This window comes from Onychostruthus taczanowskii, unplaced genomic scaffold (assembly GCF_017590055.1).
Source record: "Onychostruthus taczanowskii isolate IOZ18803 unplaced genomic scaffold, ASM1759005v1 scaffold38, whole genome shotgun sequence".
NCBI classification, from domain to species: Eukaryota; Metazoa; Chordata; class Aves; order Passeriformes; family Passeridae; genus Onychostruthus; species Onychostruthus taczanowskii.
Genome location: NW_024501237.1, coordinates 5,777,903 through 5,798,242, shown reverse-complemented (window position 1 = coordinate 5,798,242; position 20,340 = coordinate 5,777,903). Strand labels below are relative to the sequence as shown.

The following is a 20,340-nucleotide window of genomic DNA, read 5'->3' as shown; positions in this document are numbered from 1 at the left end:
AACTGTTTTCCTCTTAAATCTTTACTTGAAAAAATACTCCCCAAAGATGAAAGCATATTTGTCTTAGACAGTGCTTATGTTCTAAAGGTCATCTGTGTTGGCCCCAGGATTCAAGCTGTGCGTTGTCTAATAACATATCTGCACTTCATCTAGAGCTAGTTACCCCCTCCTGCAAACAGAGATGTTGGAAGGTATCTACAGTACAGTTCTGCAATGCTGAAATAGCAGGCATGTTTCATTTATTACATCAAGGGTTTGGCGACAGTCCTGTGGAGATGAAAAGTGCATCCTTTTGCTCTGTTGCCTGATAATCATTGGACTGGGACATGCTTGACGTCTTTTGCTCTGTATTTATGCAGAAGCTCCATGCATGACATGGTGTTATTGATTAGATGAGCAGCCCACTTTTTCCCTTCAGATGCAAACTCTTTGCAAAGAGGGGGGTGTGTATATAGGATATGTGAGAGAAATGAAGGGTTCTCTCGTATAAATACAGGCTCTCTGTGAATACAGTTGTTCAGTGACAGCTGCACTCTTAGCCCTAGTTCAGCCTCAAGATACCTTTTATGGTGTCTGGAAGAAATTTAAACAGAGCATCAACTTACATTTTTAATATAGCTCTGAGTTCTGCTGTGACAAGTTTCTAGGATGAGAGTTGGCTAATATTTTAGGCTGATGCTTGTTTGAATCTGTCCTGTCTCAGCGGTGGTGGCTCAAGAGGTTTAACTTATCAGGTGGCACTTAAATGGAAAATGGTGTACTCAAATATCAGCAGTCTGTTTATCCAGTTTAGTTTTGTTCCTATGTTGGGCAAGACTTTGACCCAGCATGACTTCCACAGGTGTAGAAAGTAAGGATACACAACTATTGGATTCTACCAAATGTGTAAAGAACCTGATGTCCGTGGCAGATTTCAGTCAGTGTTGTGTTCCTTTGTGGAAAGAGGAACCATTAGTCGTATCCATCTGAGTCTGCAGGTCTACCATGTTAACAATCAGAAATTCCGGTGTTCCACATTCCATCCTTGTCTTAAGATGTGATAGCTGAAGAAAGTGAGCAGAGGAGTGATACTCTAGGATTTAGCCCAGGAAAATTATGTATATGAAAATGTGGGTTTGATCACATTTAACAGTGTTTTGTGCTTCTGGTAATTACTAGTTGCAGGTTTTTTTAAAAATGGTTGGAATGGGCATGTTTGGTTCAGATCAGAAGAAAGTTTTGTCCTCTGAGTGCTATGGAGAAAGGAGATGAGACTGTTTGAGGAGGTATAAAGGCCCTAAGATGAGAAACACTGAAAGAGCTCTTACCCTTTTTATTTATTTTTTTTTTTTTTATTCCGACTTGCAAGTCTGGTGTTTCATATTGCATATGAAATAACACATGTTAACTCTGGGTCAGCAAAAATCCAATCCCCAATTTTCTTTTTAAAGATCTTAAGGATGTTTATTGCTACATGATTGTAATTCTCCATTTCTAAAAGTCATGATGAAGATGAGTCTTGCAATATCTGAGTCAGATTTTGAAGAGGTTTGGTCTATGTTGCAAGGATAGTTTAAAAGTCAAAGGCAAATTGTCTTTTACTTTTTAAAACTGAAGTCTTGTATTTGGAGCACATAGAGGCAGGAGAAAACAGTGGGAAATTTAGGCAAGCTTCACAATGAAGCTCTCTAGTTATGTGTATATATTCAGTTAAAATTGACGTAAGGATGGTCATTATAAGAGGAAGGAAAAATCTAGGAAAATAGGTAATAAAGGAAAGGCATGCTGTGCTGAAAACTGCATCTTAGAAATGTGATCCAAGAAATTATTTGACAGGTGATAGTTCAAAAGTTGCGTGGGGTGCCATTCCTGTTTGATTCTTAATTCATTGCACGTACAGGAGAGATATTTTCCCTCCAGAAATGGCTGGAGAAATGTCCACGTATCAATTTTTTCCTGTTCAGGAGGAGAGAGAGATGCAACAGTACATGCAGCACATGTGAACTTTGCTGTGTAAGCTCTGGTTGGGCTTTGCTCTGTCTCTGTGTGGTGGGGCCCTGCATTGGTAAGAACATGGAGAGGAACCCTTTCCATTTGGTGGGATGACCAAAAGCATGGGAAGAATCTTCAAAGCAAGGATAGTTTTGGTTTTTTCTTTTTTTTAGGCTTGTTGTTCCAGTTTTGCTGTAACTTTGGATATGCAGTAAACTTCAAGTGCCTCAATAAGATAGATTTAAACTGAAAGGAATAGAAAAGAAATATTTGCTATTCTACTTGTGCCTTGTCATGGCAATTTTCTCTCTTTCAGAAACTTAGGTGTCTTTTCACTGTTACCTGTATAAGGAGTAGTTCCATCTGTGCATGTAGAGATATGGGAGAGTAACCAGGAAACTTGAGACATACTCATTTTACAGTGTGATTTAGCCTCAAAGAAGCCTGATGAGGGAATATTCTACTCATTTCTGTAATGAGGTAGCAATGAAACACGTTTTTTTTGCAGTGAATGTGGGAATGTGAGTATTTCTAACATATACCTTATAACCATAAATTTTCTCCATTGTCATTTGGATTTATATGTACATGTCTCTTAGGTAGTTTTCAAAATGTCACCCTCGGTGTTTGGCAGAGTTGAAAATCCTGAAGAGGAACCTCTTTATGGTAGTTTCATGCTGCCACCCAGATTGTTTTCTAGAAATGACCTTGAAAAAGGTGGTGATTCTCACTGTGTCTTAGATTATCTGTGCAGACTGCTGTGGAGGCAGGCCTATGGGAACAATTTGATTTGGTGTGAGGGGGGAGGGAATTTTGTACTCTAATTGACTTTATTTTATAATTTATGACAGAAGCGCCCATTGCCTTGGCTATGCCTCCTGTCTTATGTAAATCTCTTGATGTACTTCTGGGTGAATATACATATTTGTACAATTCTAAATAAGTAAACCTGCAAGGTTTTTAAGCATGGCCTATTCAGTGAAATAGTTCATCTTTCTAGTGAAACTTTAGTTTGCTCTTGAATGGATTTAGGCAAAATTCTGTGATACCAAGTAAAGTAAAGTATTTTTGATGACTTCTCCAGGAGCATGGTTTCTTTTTTTGCTGTTTGTTTGTTTTGTCTTGTTTTTGGTGTTTCGGGGATTTTTTGCATGGAAGATTCACATGAAAAGTTAGGAAAATGGGGGAAAATGTGTAATACTAAACTATTCATAATGTTGTACATTATGGTGTGTGTAGAAGAGCAGTGGAGAATGCCACACATTAATTTTCAGAAAACTTTCTATAATGGCTGGTCAAGGATTCTTCATTCTGAGGAAAACAAACCCCTTGGTACTTTTTCAGTTAAATGTTACTGCTCCTCTAATTGGCAAAATGACCTGCCTCCTCAAAGTGTCATTTTTGAAAGATTGTGTGGTGTCATCCCCTTGAATTTTGGTCTTTTTTTTTTCAAATTCTTGTCATCCTTAGAAATAGAAAGTGCTGGCATTCTTGTTGTTGGCTGTTTCTGTTGATTAACTGAGAATTTCACATGACTTTCCCTTTGCATTTGTTATAAATCATGCTAGGCAGCTAACTTCTCTGCATGATTTCTCTTCAATAATTAAATCTAGCATTTCCAGCTGCTGTAAAATTTGTTGCCCTTTTGTGTTCAGTTATGTTTTTTCATGCGGAAGACTTGGACTTCCTCACAGTTTTAATTCTTATTCAGTGTCAATTTACAGGCTGTGGTAATAAACAGAATGTTTTACTTCATGGCTCCTGCTGGGAAGCAAATCTTAAAACTGGTGTTGCTTTGACAGAGGTGGGATGCAAGGCTAGGCAAGCGTTCCAATAGTGACTTGAATGGAGCTTTTTGCTTTTTGTTTCCTTGGCAGAAGGCAAAATCCAGTGCTTCCCTTGATGCATAATCTTCTGTATTCCAGATCTTTCCCCTTTGGTGCACTAAGCATTAAATGTTGAAATATGTTATTTGTATCAGAGGAAGTGACTAAAAATTACTGCATGTCAATTCTGGCAGAATATCCCTAAGACAGAGGGAATGTTTGAGAGCCCTTGAAAGAATTACAGAAATGTATTTGAGGTTTTTGTAGTTTCTGTAGATGATTTTTGCTTCTGTATTTAATAAGAAGTTACTGTGGGAAAGAAGGTTTTAATCCTTGACTGGGTCCATATTCTCCGTGGTTTACCAATGGTTTTAACAAAAGCTGCTTCGTTACAGAACCTGTGCATCAAAGTGTTTTTCAGCACACTTAATAGTAATGTTCTTATTTACTAAAACAAAAGATTTTGTACTGATTTCAGTGGGAATTCTCTCTTTTAGAGTGGGTCAGCAGTGATGGTTCTCCACAGAACGCATGGAGATAAATGACAGTGCAAGCTGCAGGAATGCACTTGCAAGTTGTTGTCATAAAGACTAAAAAAATGTAATGGGGCAGCATGAAGGAAGTTAGATGTTCCCTCATGGAAAAATAAGGCTTTACACATATTGCTGTGAATGGGCTTGACTTTCTCAAATGTAAATTTTAAATAAATGCTGCCCTTTGCATTGGGACGTTTAGGTGTTACAGCACCATCTGTCTGTCAGTAGTAGGAAGAAAAAAATAAACTTTTATTTCTAAAAGTATTTTTGAGGTATTATAAACACGTTACAAAATGCTGAGCATAGGAGAATATTTTTTTTTTCCATGGGAGGATTAACCAGTTTTGTTCTGCTGCAAAATGCTGGCAAGTCCCAAACTAGGAGACTAAATTTCTTTTATTCCTGAGGCAGCAATTTTTGGAATTGTCATGTGAAATGAAGAAGACTAACTAAGTGTAATTTGAAAAAAAAATCCAGGAAGGTCATGCACTGTGTTTTACAATGTTTGACATTTCAACTTTTTCTGTCCTTTCTCACTTCTTTTACATATTTGACACATCTATTTTTCTCTTATTGTGAATGATAAACTTCCTTTTTAAAACTGTTTATCCCCTCTCCTAACTACTGTTACAGATTATTGTATTCACTAGAAATTACCAATAAGCTTAAATTATCTACTCTCCTTAAGTCTTTGAACTTACCTTTTCAGATGGAATACATCTGAACTCCATCATAAGATCTTCCTATCTACCCTCCCTCATCCTGCTTTTCTTTAAATATCTTTTTGGCATTCAGACTTGATGAGCTTGATCTTTCTTGTTTGTGTCTCGAGTGGCTTGTTGAAAGAAATCTAATGAAGCCTGACTTCCTTTACAAAGGCAATGATGGCTCTTGCCAGTGTGTTTATTCCTTTGTTTGCTTTTTGCTTTAAACACAACTCCAAGTTTGCCTTTTAGAAATTTCAAACTTATTGCCATGTTGCTCACTGCAGTTCTCCAGAGTCCATTTGGCATATTTCTTTCCTCTGGCACTGAGGCAGTTTGAACAATAGCAATGCATCTGAATGGCTGTGCTCATCCCTGAGTTATTCTGGATCACCTGAGTGGACACTGCCTGGTTGCAGCAGTTGTTCTCATCCCAGTTTTCTTTCATAACGTCTCTGTTCTGGGGTGGTCATATGTTCCAGGAGGGCTTTTTACCCTTTGATCTTCTATTAGCTCTACAGAGACACCTTAATGGGCTTCCTCCCTCTGATTTGTTTGAAAAATAATTTAACGCTGCTTTTATGGCTTTATTCAATTGTTCCTCCATCTCTTTTGACCTGCTTCATTCTGGTTTTGAAACTATCATGCCATAGTTAACATATTTTTCTGTTTTCCTTTCTTGGTGAGACTGACTGAAGAATGCTATTTTCTTTCTACAGCTTAGCCATTCCAGCTTTTTGTTTGTTTGTTCTTAAAAAAGCCTTCTTTTGGATGGAATATGTTTCCTTTGAACCCTTAATATTGTATCTTTTTATACAGGTTTTGTGTTGTCTATTAAAGCATTTTCCATGTTTTTCTGCATCTTTTTATATTTATAATGTGAAAATTAAGCTAGCCTGGTAAGAAATTTCTTGCTTCAAATGAGATGTTCCCATCAGAAATGTTGTTGTTCTCACCTATTAATGAAAAATAAATCTGTATTGTTTACCTTATTTATTATTCATGTACAGATTTTTATGGTAGCTCATGCCAGGTAATGATTCTTAAATAATCCGGACTGAAGTAATACAGTGCAAATAGAATACAAACAAAGCAAATATCCTGTTTGTGTTTGATTGGATATTTTTTACTAAAATTTCTGTCCAGAGATAACTTGTATTGCTTATGCACCATTTTAAGAACAGTGTTAGGAATTGTTCAGCTTTGAAGAAAAAGCACTGGTGACAGTACACATCTCTCCTGTGTGTTTTATTGCAACGCAGTTTGATCCAAATGAGAAACACGTTGTGTTAAAATAATTCTAATATTGGAGCCGACAAGGTCAAAGGTCTTCAGGGTCTATATACCTGAAGGTGTTATTTCTCAGTATTTCAAGTGGAAGGCTGAACTTAAATCTCTGCTCAGCTGTAAACTTGAACTTACTTTTATTTTCATTTAGCATTATTTCTTTCCTGTTATGTGTTTATTATCTTTGGGCTTCACTGTCAAGCCTATTACCCTATGTCAAAGTGTGCATTCTTAAGGAAGAGCTTATTGAAAGGGAAAATGCGGTAACACTCTCCCAGAATACACTCCCACTCTTCTGCAATTTGAAGTGATGCTTGAGGTGAAAAATGCCTTTTCCCTGATAGTGAGTCAGGTTAGATGAGGAGACATGGATCGCAAACAGTATTTCCTAGAGCACCTTCTGTTCATTACACTGTTGTAATTAATAGAATAAAGCTGTTGCTGATAATGGCTGATGACTGTACTCAATGCTTACAGTTGGGAGGATGACTCCAGCAAGTGTAATGAAGGATTAATTCTAATAGCTGCCAAATTACGGCAAAAAGGAGCAAAGATAAAGGTCAATGCACTGGTCATAATTTTATATCTAAAATTGTATTATTTTCTGTGTTTTATTATCTAAGGTGAAGCTCCTGTGCTGTGTTATTATTATGGTGACTTGGTCTTCCAAGCTTCCCCTCCAGTTCTTCACATCTTCTTTGTGACTAAATGGTTATGAGTAGCTGAGTGTCACCAAGGATCTCTCTCAATTCATTATTCACTCATTCTGCAGACTGTTTTTACGTACATGTAAATGTTTGACCAGGCTCTTATCTCATATTTTCTCTCTTCTCCTTCTGGAATTAGCTCTACTGATTCTTGTCATATACCTTTTCTTTGGCTGCTTTTTCTTTTATTTTGCTTTTATGATGTTGGTCTAGATAAGTCATGATACCTTCTCAAAATGTGACTTTTTAAATGAAAGTTGTTTGTTTATGTGAGTGGATGATTTGTGCTTACTGATGTTTTAAGAGTTTTGATGAAAAAAAAAGAAATTATTCTTCTGTTATTTCCCGATTTCACATTTCCACAGAAGGTGAAAATATAAATATCAAAATCATTCTGAAAAAAGTGTTAATTACAGCATGATAATAATTTGGTTTCTGTTTTGCCTACAGGAACCCAAACCTGCTTTTTTTTTTTTTTTTGGTTTGGTTTGCTTTGGTTTGTTTTTTTTTGGTTTTTTTTTTGTTAAAACAGACTAGGGAATCAAAGCGTTTTTAATAGCATTAACTTTCAGATGAAGTGTTTTCAACCAGTCTTTATAATTCCAGAATTAGTGGAAACATTTATATCTTTAAGATTCTTCCATCATGGCACAGGGAAGCGAATTATTGAAAAGATAAAAATAAATTTGTTTGCTTTCTGTCAGAGTTCATATCTACAGCCAACCTTGATAGAAGACCAGAATGATTTAGACAAGTTTGCTTTGGAGATTCATAACATATGCTTGCCGGACAGAATTGAGTTATCTCTGCTCTGGAGAGTAAGTTATTGTAGCAGGAGCTGACAGAGATGAAGATAACTGAGGGAAATTCAATTACCTTTTAGTGTTTTCCTTCTAATAGGATTCTTAATGTGAAAAAGATCCTTAGATGATGCGCCTGTGTTGCTTTGTGAGATCTGCTTTGATACCTGCATCCAGAATAAAGTGAACTCTTCTTTTCTGGCCTTCATTAAGGATGAAATATGCATCTGATTGCTAAATGGGTGTTAGCTTTTGATTCAGCATATTATCATTTGTAGTCCAGATGTATTTGACAGTCTTTTGGCAGTCATCTTGAATATTCTAAATACAGTTTCATTTTCAAAAGTATTGTTTTTGTGTAAAAAGGTTGTTCATAACAGCAACTGAAGAAAGCGGTCACAAAATTTTAAAATAATTCCCTATACCCTAGTGCTGGCTCTGCGTGGTTTTTCTCTCATTTGGCTTTTCCTGGCAAAAGCAACCAAGTTACAAACACTATTTATGACTGGCCTGAGTTCAGGTTATTGGGTTAAAGCCCATCCACTTGACTATAGCTGCATTTCATGTAAAAGCTTCTCAGTTCTGAAGTTACTGGGGTAGGTTGGTGAATACAGGTATTAGGATGTTGTTATTTGTGTTACTTGTAAAATATTTTTTGTAGCATCTGGTGGTTGAAATGCAAATTTAAAGTGACTTTATGAAGGCAGCTCACTCTGCAGCTGTATGTACAAGAACAAACCCTGTACAAGTTTGTGTACCTGCAGTATGCACTCATTTACTGACCCACTAAACTACTGTCTAGAGCTGAATGTAAAAAGAGTTTATTTTTTGAACTCTGAACCTTACTCAGGTTGCAAAGTGTGCTTTTTATCTGCATTATTTACCCAAGCCTGTGCACCCTGATATTTCTATATAAGGAAGGAAGAACAGGTGTCTTCATGTTAGATTGATTTGCAACCCCAAACCAGGTTTGGATGTGCCTAAAAGACATGGCACACCTGACCCTATAGAGTAATGAACTGACATTCTGGTCCATATTTTGAGTAGGTACCTGTCTTGATCTATGGCTTCTTGGTTAAGTCAGCTGTGGTTGCCCTCATCATTCTCTTATTCGGACTAAAATCATAGTAGGAATTGTCTGTTTTTGTTGTTAATGCGGTCTCCTGATGGAGGCATGACAGAGTTGATACCTGCAGGTTTATTTTTTGATGTTCATGAAGGTGACTTATAAAAATCAGCTTTGGGACAACATACTGAGATGCTTAGAAAATGTTTGAAGGTGTTTGTCAGCAGTGCCTGAAAGCGCTTATAGTCAAGGTTTTTACTTTTACCTATATTTCTTCCATTGAGTATTTTTCTCATTTGTCTTTTAGTATATTATTCAGGAGAAAATTGTACAAAACGTTGCATTTAGTGTAATAATTTACTTTCGTGTTCCATTGAAAGCTTCAGCCTTTCACTGAAAATGCTCCATTATGGATGCAAAATATTGTGGTGTGCAGAAATAAACACCTTCTTGAGTGATGGTTGAAAAGAGAGGGTAATTGTTTAAATAAAGATTTTACAACTAAATTGATAAAATTATCTGTAGTTTGTAGTAGATGGGGATGTCTGGGATCCAGGGAGGTGAAAATGGTGGCGAACTGTTGAGCCACATCCATGCAGGGGTGATATTCCTAATCTTTTCCAAAGGTAGCCATTTATTTCTGAGTAGATCTATGCAGCTTTCCAGGAAAGGAACAAGACTGCACTAATCAGAATTCTTAACTGGAATTGAAAGGTCCTTTCACCTTGCCTCTTCTACATCATTGCTTCACAGTCCAGGTTTTTATCTTAACTTCCTTGTATTTAGAGTGGGAATCACTATAACAGAGTTTAAAAATATTTTCCTTCCTGCTTCATGTTATTCTTTTATTGAAGTGGTTACAGAACGAGTTTCTGTACTGATTTTTCTCTGATCTAAATGGGAGAAAGCCGGAACCAATTCCTTTGAGATGGTCTCAGATCATGAAAAGGAAGATGTGTCAGGCAGTTAAGTTGCTCTTCTGGTGATTATTTTGTCAGGGAAGCTTTCAAGTGACTTAAAAACCTCTAGGTTTCACTGTTAATCTGGAGTCCAACTGGAAGTGGCAGAGTCAATCCTTAGAAAGATTTACCAATCAGAAGACCAAACTGTCCTCACTATTTCCTTCACACAAGATGTTTCCTGTTACCTTTCTCACCACTCGTCCCTCCCAGCTGTTTCCTGCTCACATTTCTAAGTCCCTGTTAGTAATTCACTACTTAGAAAATGCTTCTTCAAACATTTCTGGCTATCTTAAAAGAAAAGATTTTGATATCTCTTGGAAGTAGGGCTTGGAAGGTGGTGATAGTGACTATGATGAGCAGTGCAAGTGCTTTGGTCATCATTCCATGTTTTTTTGTTTTGTATCCTAGTAGAAAGATACTGGGGGTTTTTGTTTTGGTGTTTTTTTTTTTTTTGGTTTTTTTTTTTTTTTTTGGTGAAAAATTTACAGGAACAAATTCTAGTCTAAATAGTAATGTCAAGATTATGGCCTAATGGATTTTGAGAAGTTTGTGCTTCTTCAAGCCTTTTCCCTGCCTGTTCTTGCAGAAACTTGAGCTTTAAGTCTGACAAAACTGTCCTGAATTGTCTGTTGTCCTTAGAGTAGTTGGAGATTCAGTCTTTTGTGGCTGATGCCAATCCTTGACAGATAAAGCAAACAAAATTCTCAGTTACTGGGTGGGTTGCTATATTATAGAGGATGTGTGGAATTTGTGAAACAACTGTTGTCGTAACTTGGGACCAGAGGCCAGGGTTGGCTCTGTTCCCTCTCCACTAACACCAGCAGGGCTGGGTCATCCTCACCAGTGCTGGCTCCATGCTGGCCCTTGGTCCCAAGGGAACACTTACAAAAGAAAAAAAAAAAAATCAGATATTCTGACTTCTAAAATATTGTTGATTTTTTTTCCTGTGCTGCCTGTTAGAAACCCTAAATATCTCATTTCTAAGCAGTTGTTGAGAGCCCTATAGCCAGCATCACTCATCTTGGCACTGGCCCAATGCTGTTTTGCAAGGCAATTTCATATGGTCAGCATGAGAGGAGGGAGGAATGTTTCCTGGGTTATTTTTGAATCACAGTTGTTTGAAGCTGTTCAGAAATTTGGAATATTAGAAGTAGTTTATTGGCTGGAGTGTAACTGAAGCTGTTAAAGTGTGTGAGAGATGTTGTTACATGGCTATTTGGTATGTCCAATAACTGTTGCTTACATGTGTTTTATATAATGTTTTATGTAATTTCAGTAGTTGCATTCAGTTTTGTGCCTGCTTGGTGGAAGCTGCTGATTTTGATTAGTCACTGTACTTTATTTCAAAACCTATAATTTTAATGAGTGAACTGTAATTCACACCAAAACTCAGATTTGTGTTTTAAAAATCCACAGAATTGGTGTTGCTTTTTTTTTTATTCTGCATGGCTTTTGTTCTCTAAACATAACAAGCTCCAAGTATTGAATTTATTATTTTACACTGAATTAAATTAGGAAAGTCTACTTAAGCAGGATTTGTGCAGTTGGAATGTGTAATCTGTTTTGTGTTCTTACGCCAACATCCCTGAGTTCAGCTGTTGGTAGAAAATGCTGATAACTGTATTGAGGGTGAATATAAAATCATCCTCATACCATTTAAAAAAACAAACCCAGAACAAACAGAGAGAAAAACCTTGTATGCTGAACTTAAACAGAGCCAAAATCAAAACGCAACAAGAACATCATCATAACCTTGAAATTGGTATATTTCACAAGTTCTGAAAAGTAGCATTGAAATGAGACATAAAGAGAAAATGTAGGAAGTGGCTCTTAGCTGTTCTTATGTAAAGGTAAACAAATTGTTTAGGGAGTATTATATAGTTTTTTAAAAGTAAAATTGACAACATAAAGGATGATGCCAGTGGAAACTCCTTGGTGCTACATAGTTCTTCATTTCTCTGAAAGGAGCATCTGTGATAGTTGCAGTACTGTCTCTTGCATCAATGCAGTCTTTTCATTTACACCAAGAGAGTAAGAAAAGAATATACATTTTAGAGCAATATTCTTAGTCTGTGTTCCATATGGCTCAGTATAAGGATCTGGAGTTGTATGGATGAGTGTTTTTCACTGAAGATTTTTGCAAAAAACCCCAGAGGCTGTTGTCTTCTCATGCTTTCCGTAATGGGAATATTTCAAATGCTATCTTTTTATGGATAGTAAAATCACCCAGTTATAAAAGAAAATAAATTATCCTTCCCCCTACAATTTTTAGAGCCAATGTCAACCTTTCAAGGGTGCTAGAACTTTTTTTGAATAAAAAAATGTTAGTTAAGAAAACTTCTTGTACATCTCATGCTCTTCTAAAATTAAAAATCATGTTACCTTAATGCATGAGAATAAGTTGTAAAGAAAAAGGTCTCATGCTTTAGGTGGAATGAGACACAAAACATAGAATACTGGAAAAAAGGAGAGGGTCAAAAATAAAGTTAAAACAATTTGTTTTTCATAGTTTGATGCTATAGGAACTCTGACAGGAGGCTTTAATATAAGGCAGAGGTTAAGCCAAAGCTGGGATTGTGACTCTTGACATGTTTCCAAAGTAAGTGACAGGGAATGATTTTAAAGAATAACTGCTATAAAAGACCATATAGACCATATTTTAAATACACTTTTTTTTTTTTTTTTTTGTCTTTGCCATTTCCTCATCATCTTAATCAAAATCTCTTGTTTTTTAAATACTTGGCCTTGGAAAGAGGAAGCCTCTCAAATCTCATTTTACAAAGAGGTAAAGAGCAATTTTGCAGTGTAAGTTAGAAACTTGTAAATTGGCAGCACTGAACATGTTATTCTTGAATAGACTTTAGAATAAAATTTTATGTAATCCTTCTTTTTTCACAGATTCCCTCTAGTAATTTGAAATTTTTCTGACAAAAACCAAATCAAACAAAACAAAACCCAGCCTTAATACTTTTCCTTAGTAATTCATTAAAATGTTTCTGCAGATGAGGATGACTTAATGGTAGTAACTAAAGGGCTTTTTACCATGTGTGGGAGGGAAACACTTTGCCAGCAAATCCGTGTTTGTCCTATTTAGCAGTGTTGCTCAAAGATACATGTCAGGCAGGGTGATTGTTCTCTACTGTGAGAGGCTGCAAAGGTCCTCAGCTCTCAGACATAAAGACCACTACATTAGCGCTTGGAGCTCATGGTAGGAACTGGTGAAGGACAGATGAGTTACCTTTTGGGAATGAATTTGTGTTTGTAAGGACAATTACATGTTTTTAAATTTTTTTTTTCAATTTTCCCACTAAGCCTCATAAGTGACATCTTTAGGAACCCAGTCAGGTCTGAGAACAATGTGGTATCCAAAGAACTGATGTTTATTAAAGATGTGCTTGTCACTGGCATGCAACTTGTCATGGCAAGATAGAAAATTATTATGCCTCAATGCTTGTTATCTCAAATGAATGTGATCTCTCTGTTCTTTGTTCATGAATTGATAGGTTTTGATACATTCTCAAACTCCTGGATTAAAATCAGAGTTGTGTTCTGAATCCAAGACACTAAACAGGGAAACCTGAAAAGTGTTTGAGGGGAGCTGTGTATAAAATAGAACCAGAAATGCAGACCCCAGACTGGAGGGATATCTCAAGGGGCTAATCTTTCTGCCTTTTTGCAAAGCTGGAACTTTACATAAGATTGGAAACTGTTTATGAAGAGGTTTTTGGCTGGAAATAAATTTTCTTTGCGTGTGTTTTGCAAATTTGTAGGGAAATTTAGTAACTGTGATGTAACAGGAATATCAAGCAAGAAGTAACAGAATCAACAGAGGCATGGTGATTGTTTTTGCTTAGGATTCTACATACAATATGGATGTGACATGTAATAATGAAACCTATATAAAAATACACATTCCTTCAAGGTAAGTTTTGAGGCCATTAACATAAGTCAGGTGTTAAATACTGCTATACCTAAGTATTTATAGCTGTCTCTTTGATAGCTATAGAAATTAAAGAATTTTAAGTCATGCAAGTGCCTTTCACTTTTTTTATAGCCAGAGACTGAAGCCACATTTATAGTGACTTTATTTGGAACTTCATTACAAAATGCTCCATGCCACTTATGACAGGAACTAGTGGTACAAGGTATACTGTAATAAGTTTCCAAATTATCGTTTGGTTTATCTGCTTGTCTGAATCATTCTGGGTACATTTCCCCACTCATTGAGAATGTCCATTTTTCCTGTGTTTTAAGGTGTTATCGTTTCCCCACTTACAGAAATGCAGCTTTTGCCATTAGTATGAAAAATTATTCAGAATTAATTGGATACAAAACTTATGAAAAATTGCTTTTTATGTGATACCTTTAAGGGCTTCTTATCTGGTAAGATGGGTTGTTCAGAAATCCTCACTGGTGAGTGTTACCTGCTCTTAGAGACTTCAAGTTTAGCTGTGCCATCTGAACTGCATGTGACTTTCAATCTGTTCAGGTGTCACTCCTGTGCCAAGCCTTGGTGCTGTGAGCCATAAAAGAACTGTACTGGCAGTGGGGTGTCTGGAAATCTGAATCCTGGGAAAGTACTCGTTTGGCTGCTGGGGCCAAACTGCTGCACTGCATTGTTCCCACCGTCAAGGCAGTGGAAATCCTTACTGTGCCTCAGTGGAGTGAGACAGTTGCAGAGATGGTGGTCACAAGAAGGGAATGAATGAGTACATTCCAGAGCTTTGAATTTGATCCCCTTCAGTACTTACATGTTTTCAGCTGATTGAAAGTTATTTTAGCCCCTTTTAAAAACTTAAGTTGCATAGAAAGGACAATATGAAAAGATAGCAAAATGAAGTATCCAACACCTGTGAAATGATGCACCAGTATGACCTTAATTTGGCCCTCACTAAGAATGTGTAGTGAATCCTTAGATTATGTAAGTATATGTCATTGTTTGGACAGAGTGGATATTCCTTATGAAATAAAGGCGTGTGTCAGTTCGAGAAGTTGTTCGTCCATTTGGTTTGCTGGCTGCACTGGACTAGAAATTCTTCAGTGAATACAACACTAATATCTGTGGTGGTGTTGAAGCCACTGAATGTCACAAGGGTGATATAGTGTGCTTAGGGAATGGCTGAAGAAATAATCTCTGGCTCCTTTTCTTAATATCAAACCTGAGAGCTCAGAGCCACCTCTGCAGGAGTGCTGAGCTTTTCTGTTTCTAGAGCGTAGGGAATGGTACTTGGATTCTTTCTAGCTTGAAAAATGCCTTGTACTTAGAAGATGTGAACTCAAAAAATGTTGAATTTATTGCTGAAATGTGTTGCTTTTAGGCTCTTAGACCGTTTTAAGCTAGAGCAGCATGAAGGGACTGCTGACAAACTGGATTTGCAAAAGAGGAGGGTAGGAAACTTCCTGTTCTAGTGTGTCATTTGAGTGCAAAATGTTTGTGCATAACTATAGTAAAAATAGGTCCTTGGATTTGAAAAGAGCATTTCTTCCTGCATATTGTTTATGCCAGTGGTTAGCAGTGATTCTTAGAGAGTTAGAATATTGAAATAGTGTAGGAAATCCCAGTTTCTAGCAAAAAGGTAGAGATCTTACTTGTTTGTGCAAAGTTTTGTCTTTGACTCTGATCCGAGGGTGCTGCTGTCTCACAAATAATATCAATTAGATAAGCATAAAAGAAGAAGTCCTAAAAAAGGTCTGTGGTGCTAGTGGACACTACAGAAGAAATCTGATTTTATTTGTCTCTACTCTTCACTATTTCTTTATTCTGACATCTGCTTTTTTTTCCAGCTGAACTCACATTAGTCTCATTTACCTACTGTACTAAAGTGGATTTACTTGAAATACATAATCTACATAAAAGTGCTGTTGCCTAGTGTTTATTTGGGTTTACTAGAGCTTAATTCTGTGAGACTTGAAGGTAAAAAATAAAGCTGTTGACTCAGCACTGATTAAAGCCAGATGTCTCTTGAGATCCTTGCATTTCTCTCTAATCACAAACCCAAATTGACTGTGGTCGTTTTTTTTGATTTTTTTTTTCTTGTCATGACCATAGTTTTACCAGTCTGTGTTTGGTATGATCTAAGTCAAATGCATGTTTTTTTTCCTCCTCTTGTTATTTTAAATGCACATTTTTTCCCCCCTCAGGAATGTCTGGCTATAAACCTACTTTTTTTTCATTCCCCACCCTGCCCCCCCCCCCCCCCCCTTTTTTTTACCCCCCCCCCCCCCCATTTGTATTACAAACAGTTGATTTAGATGCAGATTCTTTTTAATGTTGAAATCAGATAAAAGGCTGGAAAAGTGGATAAATGAGGTTTGGAAAACCATGGGTTGAAGAGATGAGAAGCCATTGCATTGTGTTCAGTCCATTAAAACAAGAAGAAATAGAAGAGATACTTTGATAAGTGTTCTGCTGGTGTTAACCTTGATGGCTATTATCGGGGGGATGATGCTATATCTATTTCATTGGCTTAAGCTTTTTTCATGCTGAGAGAAATCAATACTTGGAGTCGTTGGATGACAGAGGCATCACTTCAGAATTGACGGTGGCTGTCAGACGTTGTCATTGGTTGACTTTTGTTCGCTGTTGAGGTTTTAAGCTTTCATTTTTCTACGTCTTATTCAGGAGTCTTTATAAGATTTCCCTGGGTAGCATTTTTAGTCCAGACTTTAAACCTCAGGTCAGAGGTCAAGTGCAAAGATATGTGAAAGCAGAGAACTGAGGAGCTCCTTCATTTAGTAAAATATCCTTATTTGCAGGGAATTTGCATTAGTGACAAGACTGTGCATTATCTTATGGATGACTTTTCCTCCTAAGTGATACCCTCTGAGACAGGCTGTTCACAAAGCCAGTAGCTTTTAGCTCAATTAGACAAAGGAACTGGCATATGTAAAAGTGTTCAGTGATCTCAGAGTTGAAGAATAAAAGTAAAAAGGTGCAATATTTCTTTTAAAAACCCTACACTAGTAAACTTTTGAATCTCCTGTAGAAAGCAGCCTCCTGCAGAGGTGCAGCCCCAAAATTGCAATGTACAATGGTATCATGCAGAAAAAATCTTTTACTTGACATTTTTGTAAAGATCAACAATAAAATAGTTCTAAAAACTAGGTTAACCCTCCTCCTCACTGAAATATAGACAGACAGAATAGACTAACTCACCCTGTCAATATTTTTTGAATATTTCCTGCACATAGAACGTACTGTATTTTCATATCTATAACTTGCCTTTTGGATGATCTTGTGGCCCTTCAGAATTCCAGTTCCTTAAAAATGAATCTTTACATAACCTACGTGTTCAAATTGCCTGCAGTCTTGTTTGGGCAGACAACGGGAGAGAGGAAAAACCCTGTTCTGTGATAACGGCAAAGCAAAGGATTTTGTTCTGTCATGGATGAAGGGTTGGAAAACAAGGGCCTTGCTCCTATTCCATGCTTAACACACTTTCCCTTTGTAAAACTTTCAACAATCACTGAATTTAAGACTTTTTGGAGATAACCTGTGAGGTTTGTTATGAAAATGCATTTTTTTTTTTTCTCTCCTTACAACACTTTGTTTCATCCTAAGTGTGACTGGACTACTTTTGTGATTATAGTTTCATTGCACACTTGCCCAAACAGATAACAAGAATCATGTAGGCCAAGGCAGCAGTGGAAGGAAGGTTTGACAACTCTGTTTAACTGTGTGTGTATCTTATTTGTAAAACTATATTCTGGCATGACAAGGGTGCACATTACAGGTGCCAGAGATGAAATAATAAGAAATAAAGCCATAAAAATACTTTTTTGAGATTGTGCGCAAACAGAAATCAAACTGGATTTCTATTTTACATAAATTGAATGATTGGGATTTAGTGTGAAGTATTGACTGTGTACCACTCTATATCCTGCTGTTGCATCTTTGGAAGCAGTGCATCAGGTGAACCTGGTGTCTGGAAAAGGGAAAATGAAGAGAAATGGGGACTTTTGAGTGGTTTCAGAATAGTCTACTGGTGAATGGCTACTTTAGAATGGGTCTTTTTGTGATTCTTTTAGTGGAACCAATCTTCTTTCACTTTTGTATTCCAAGTATTTGAGAGAGGGAGATGGAGAAATAACTTCTATTTTGCTGTATATTTGCCATATATTGAGGGTAGAAACTAAACCACTGAACAATTGGTGAGACACCTGTATGATCAAAGAGAAGGTTTTTCTTGCAGAACTTTCTTGGGGTTAGTAGCTAGATATACATGTGACAGATATCTGGCAAAACTGTGACTTTTTTCTGTTTTTGTCTGCAAAATATATATTGTAAAGAGCATGCAATGGCTAAAACTTCTTCCTAGAGTGATGTTATAATTTTATGTGGTTGCTGCCTGTAGGATCCTCTCAGTTTTGGTATATAATTGCAAATTTCTATTCATATTAAGTGGTGAATTTCCTGCAAAATGGAGTTCTGTTTCCAGTTTATAACAGGCTGGTTGTGTTTTTGTGGAAGTTGTCAGGACAATAAAATACAGGGGTTTTTTTTCCATTTGTTGCAGCTACATTTTGAAAATCCTTGTTGGTATTTAATATATTTAACACATATGAAGAATGTGTTCAAAATCACATCATAAAGAGACTTTTTTTAAAGAGGTACAAGTTCACTATATCTTTTACAAAACATTCTAGTTTGATTTCCATTTTATCATGTTTTAAGGTCAAATGTGACTTTAATGTTCCATAAAGAGACAGAGATTGATAATGGGGAAAGAATAACCCTCTAATGTGATTTATATCTATGGATTTTATGTCAGATATGAAAAGTTGCTGTTCAAATTGTAAAGGAGGATCCATTAAAGAACACTTTAAAACATTTTACTACTTAGCTTACCTTATTCACTTGTTCTTAGAATTCTGCCCTTTCAGGCAACTTAAAAATAACAGCTTGTGAAACATTTACAAAGTGCTAGAGAGAAATTAGAATCATCATGGATGCAAAATAGTTCAATGTATTGGAAAAGACAGCTGTGTTCAGAAAGAGCTGGAAAAATTCTGTTCAGTGTTGGGTATGATTTAGTCATCTTACATTTTTGTGAAGAGGGGTGGCAGAGTGCTTCAGGTAGGAATACAAAAGGCAATTTTTGATGTCTCATTGACTTGGAAAGTCAGCTGTTTATTCTTCAGTCCTCCTGGATGTCTGCTCATCAGGTGAGCATTGCTGTAAAGCATGGGGAAATTCTGAGGAAATACCTAAATATATTAAAACTGTTGGAATGGCTCTTTAAAATTTATTCATCTGTTAGTACATTTTTGTTGTCTAGTGTCTGTGAAAATCTACACAAGGCCAAATTTTATTTCGTGGGTTTTTTTACATTTTTTTCTTTCTGTCACTTTATATGACATATATATTTTATATACACATATATAAATTCATAGCCTGCTGATTTTTTTTATTTGCAGCAAGTTTCTAAGGCTTGTACATATGTATAGATACAGTGTTGTTACTGTTTTAAACATGAAAAGCATATGACATTGTGCTGATAGCTAACCTCTAAGAAATAATTGTACTAGTGTCTGCATCAGCTGTGCTTCACAAAGAAGAAGCGATTTTTTGTTGTTAGGCAGACATTTGTGTCCATTCCACTAACTAGATCATAGAATAATCCAATCATTGACAAAGGCCAAAATGGTTTGTCTGGCATATGTGATCTGTGGAACTGCCAGATGAAAACTGAAATTACAGACTGAGAGTGCTGAAGTGGGGAAAAGCCTTTATTGTTTCTACCAATACTTGAATTTTTTGTGTGTTTTCATGTACAGCGAAATAGGGTTTTTGGTGAGGGGCTGATAAAAATTTTATGCCCATTTTTTGAGTTCTTTATTAATAGACAAATTTTCAGAAGGTTGACAAAACCCCAGACTATGAGACAATGTTGTAACAAAGAATCTCTCATAGTTTGGATTTCTTATTTGCTAGAATTTTCTTTTGACCAGATTGGCAAGCAGAAGATGTTTGTACAAGAGGTGTAATACTGCTGGGAAAGTTACTGACTTTCCAATGCTGGCCTGCAAATGTGCTCAACTTCAAGAAGCCACCTGATAAAGATCGAGTTAGTCCTCAGATGCATTTTGTTTTCTATAAGAAAAAAGTGAATTTTTCTCCTTAAATTTCATAGATATATATTTATATAAGCAATAGCAAGCACGTGCTTCCCCAAATCGAATCAAAAGTCATGGGAGTGGAATGGTCAGCTAGCTGACATTCATTATTCTGAAATTTGCCACTGTTTTTATAAAACTATTCACTTTGTTACAGGCATAACCACTTTTATATGTGCTATTATGCAGTCTGGCCATTCATGGCCATTAATGTGTTGGCTTTTGCTAAATTTTGAGTGTGTGTGTGTGATGTGGTTAAAGAATTCATGGCAAACCAAGATCCTCTGCTTGGTCTGGATGGATTTCCTGTAGGTATCTGCCCAGGGTCTCAGTTCTCAAACCTGGAAAATGGGGTTAATTCTTCT

General features: G+C 36.5%; 1 protein-coding gene across 4 annotated transcripts in view; it reads left to right on the top strand.

The window, feature by feature from the left end:
- LRBA (LPS responsive beige-like anchor protein) overlaps positions 1-20,340 on the top strand; it is a 369,042-nt gene that overhangs the window by 131,618 nt on the left and 217,084 nt on the right. The window lies entirely within an intron of this gene.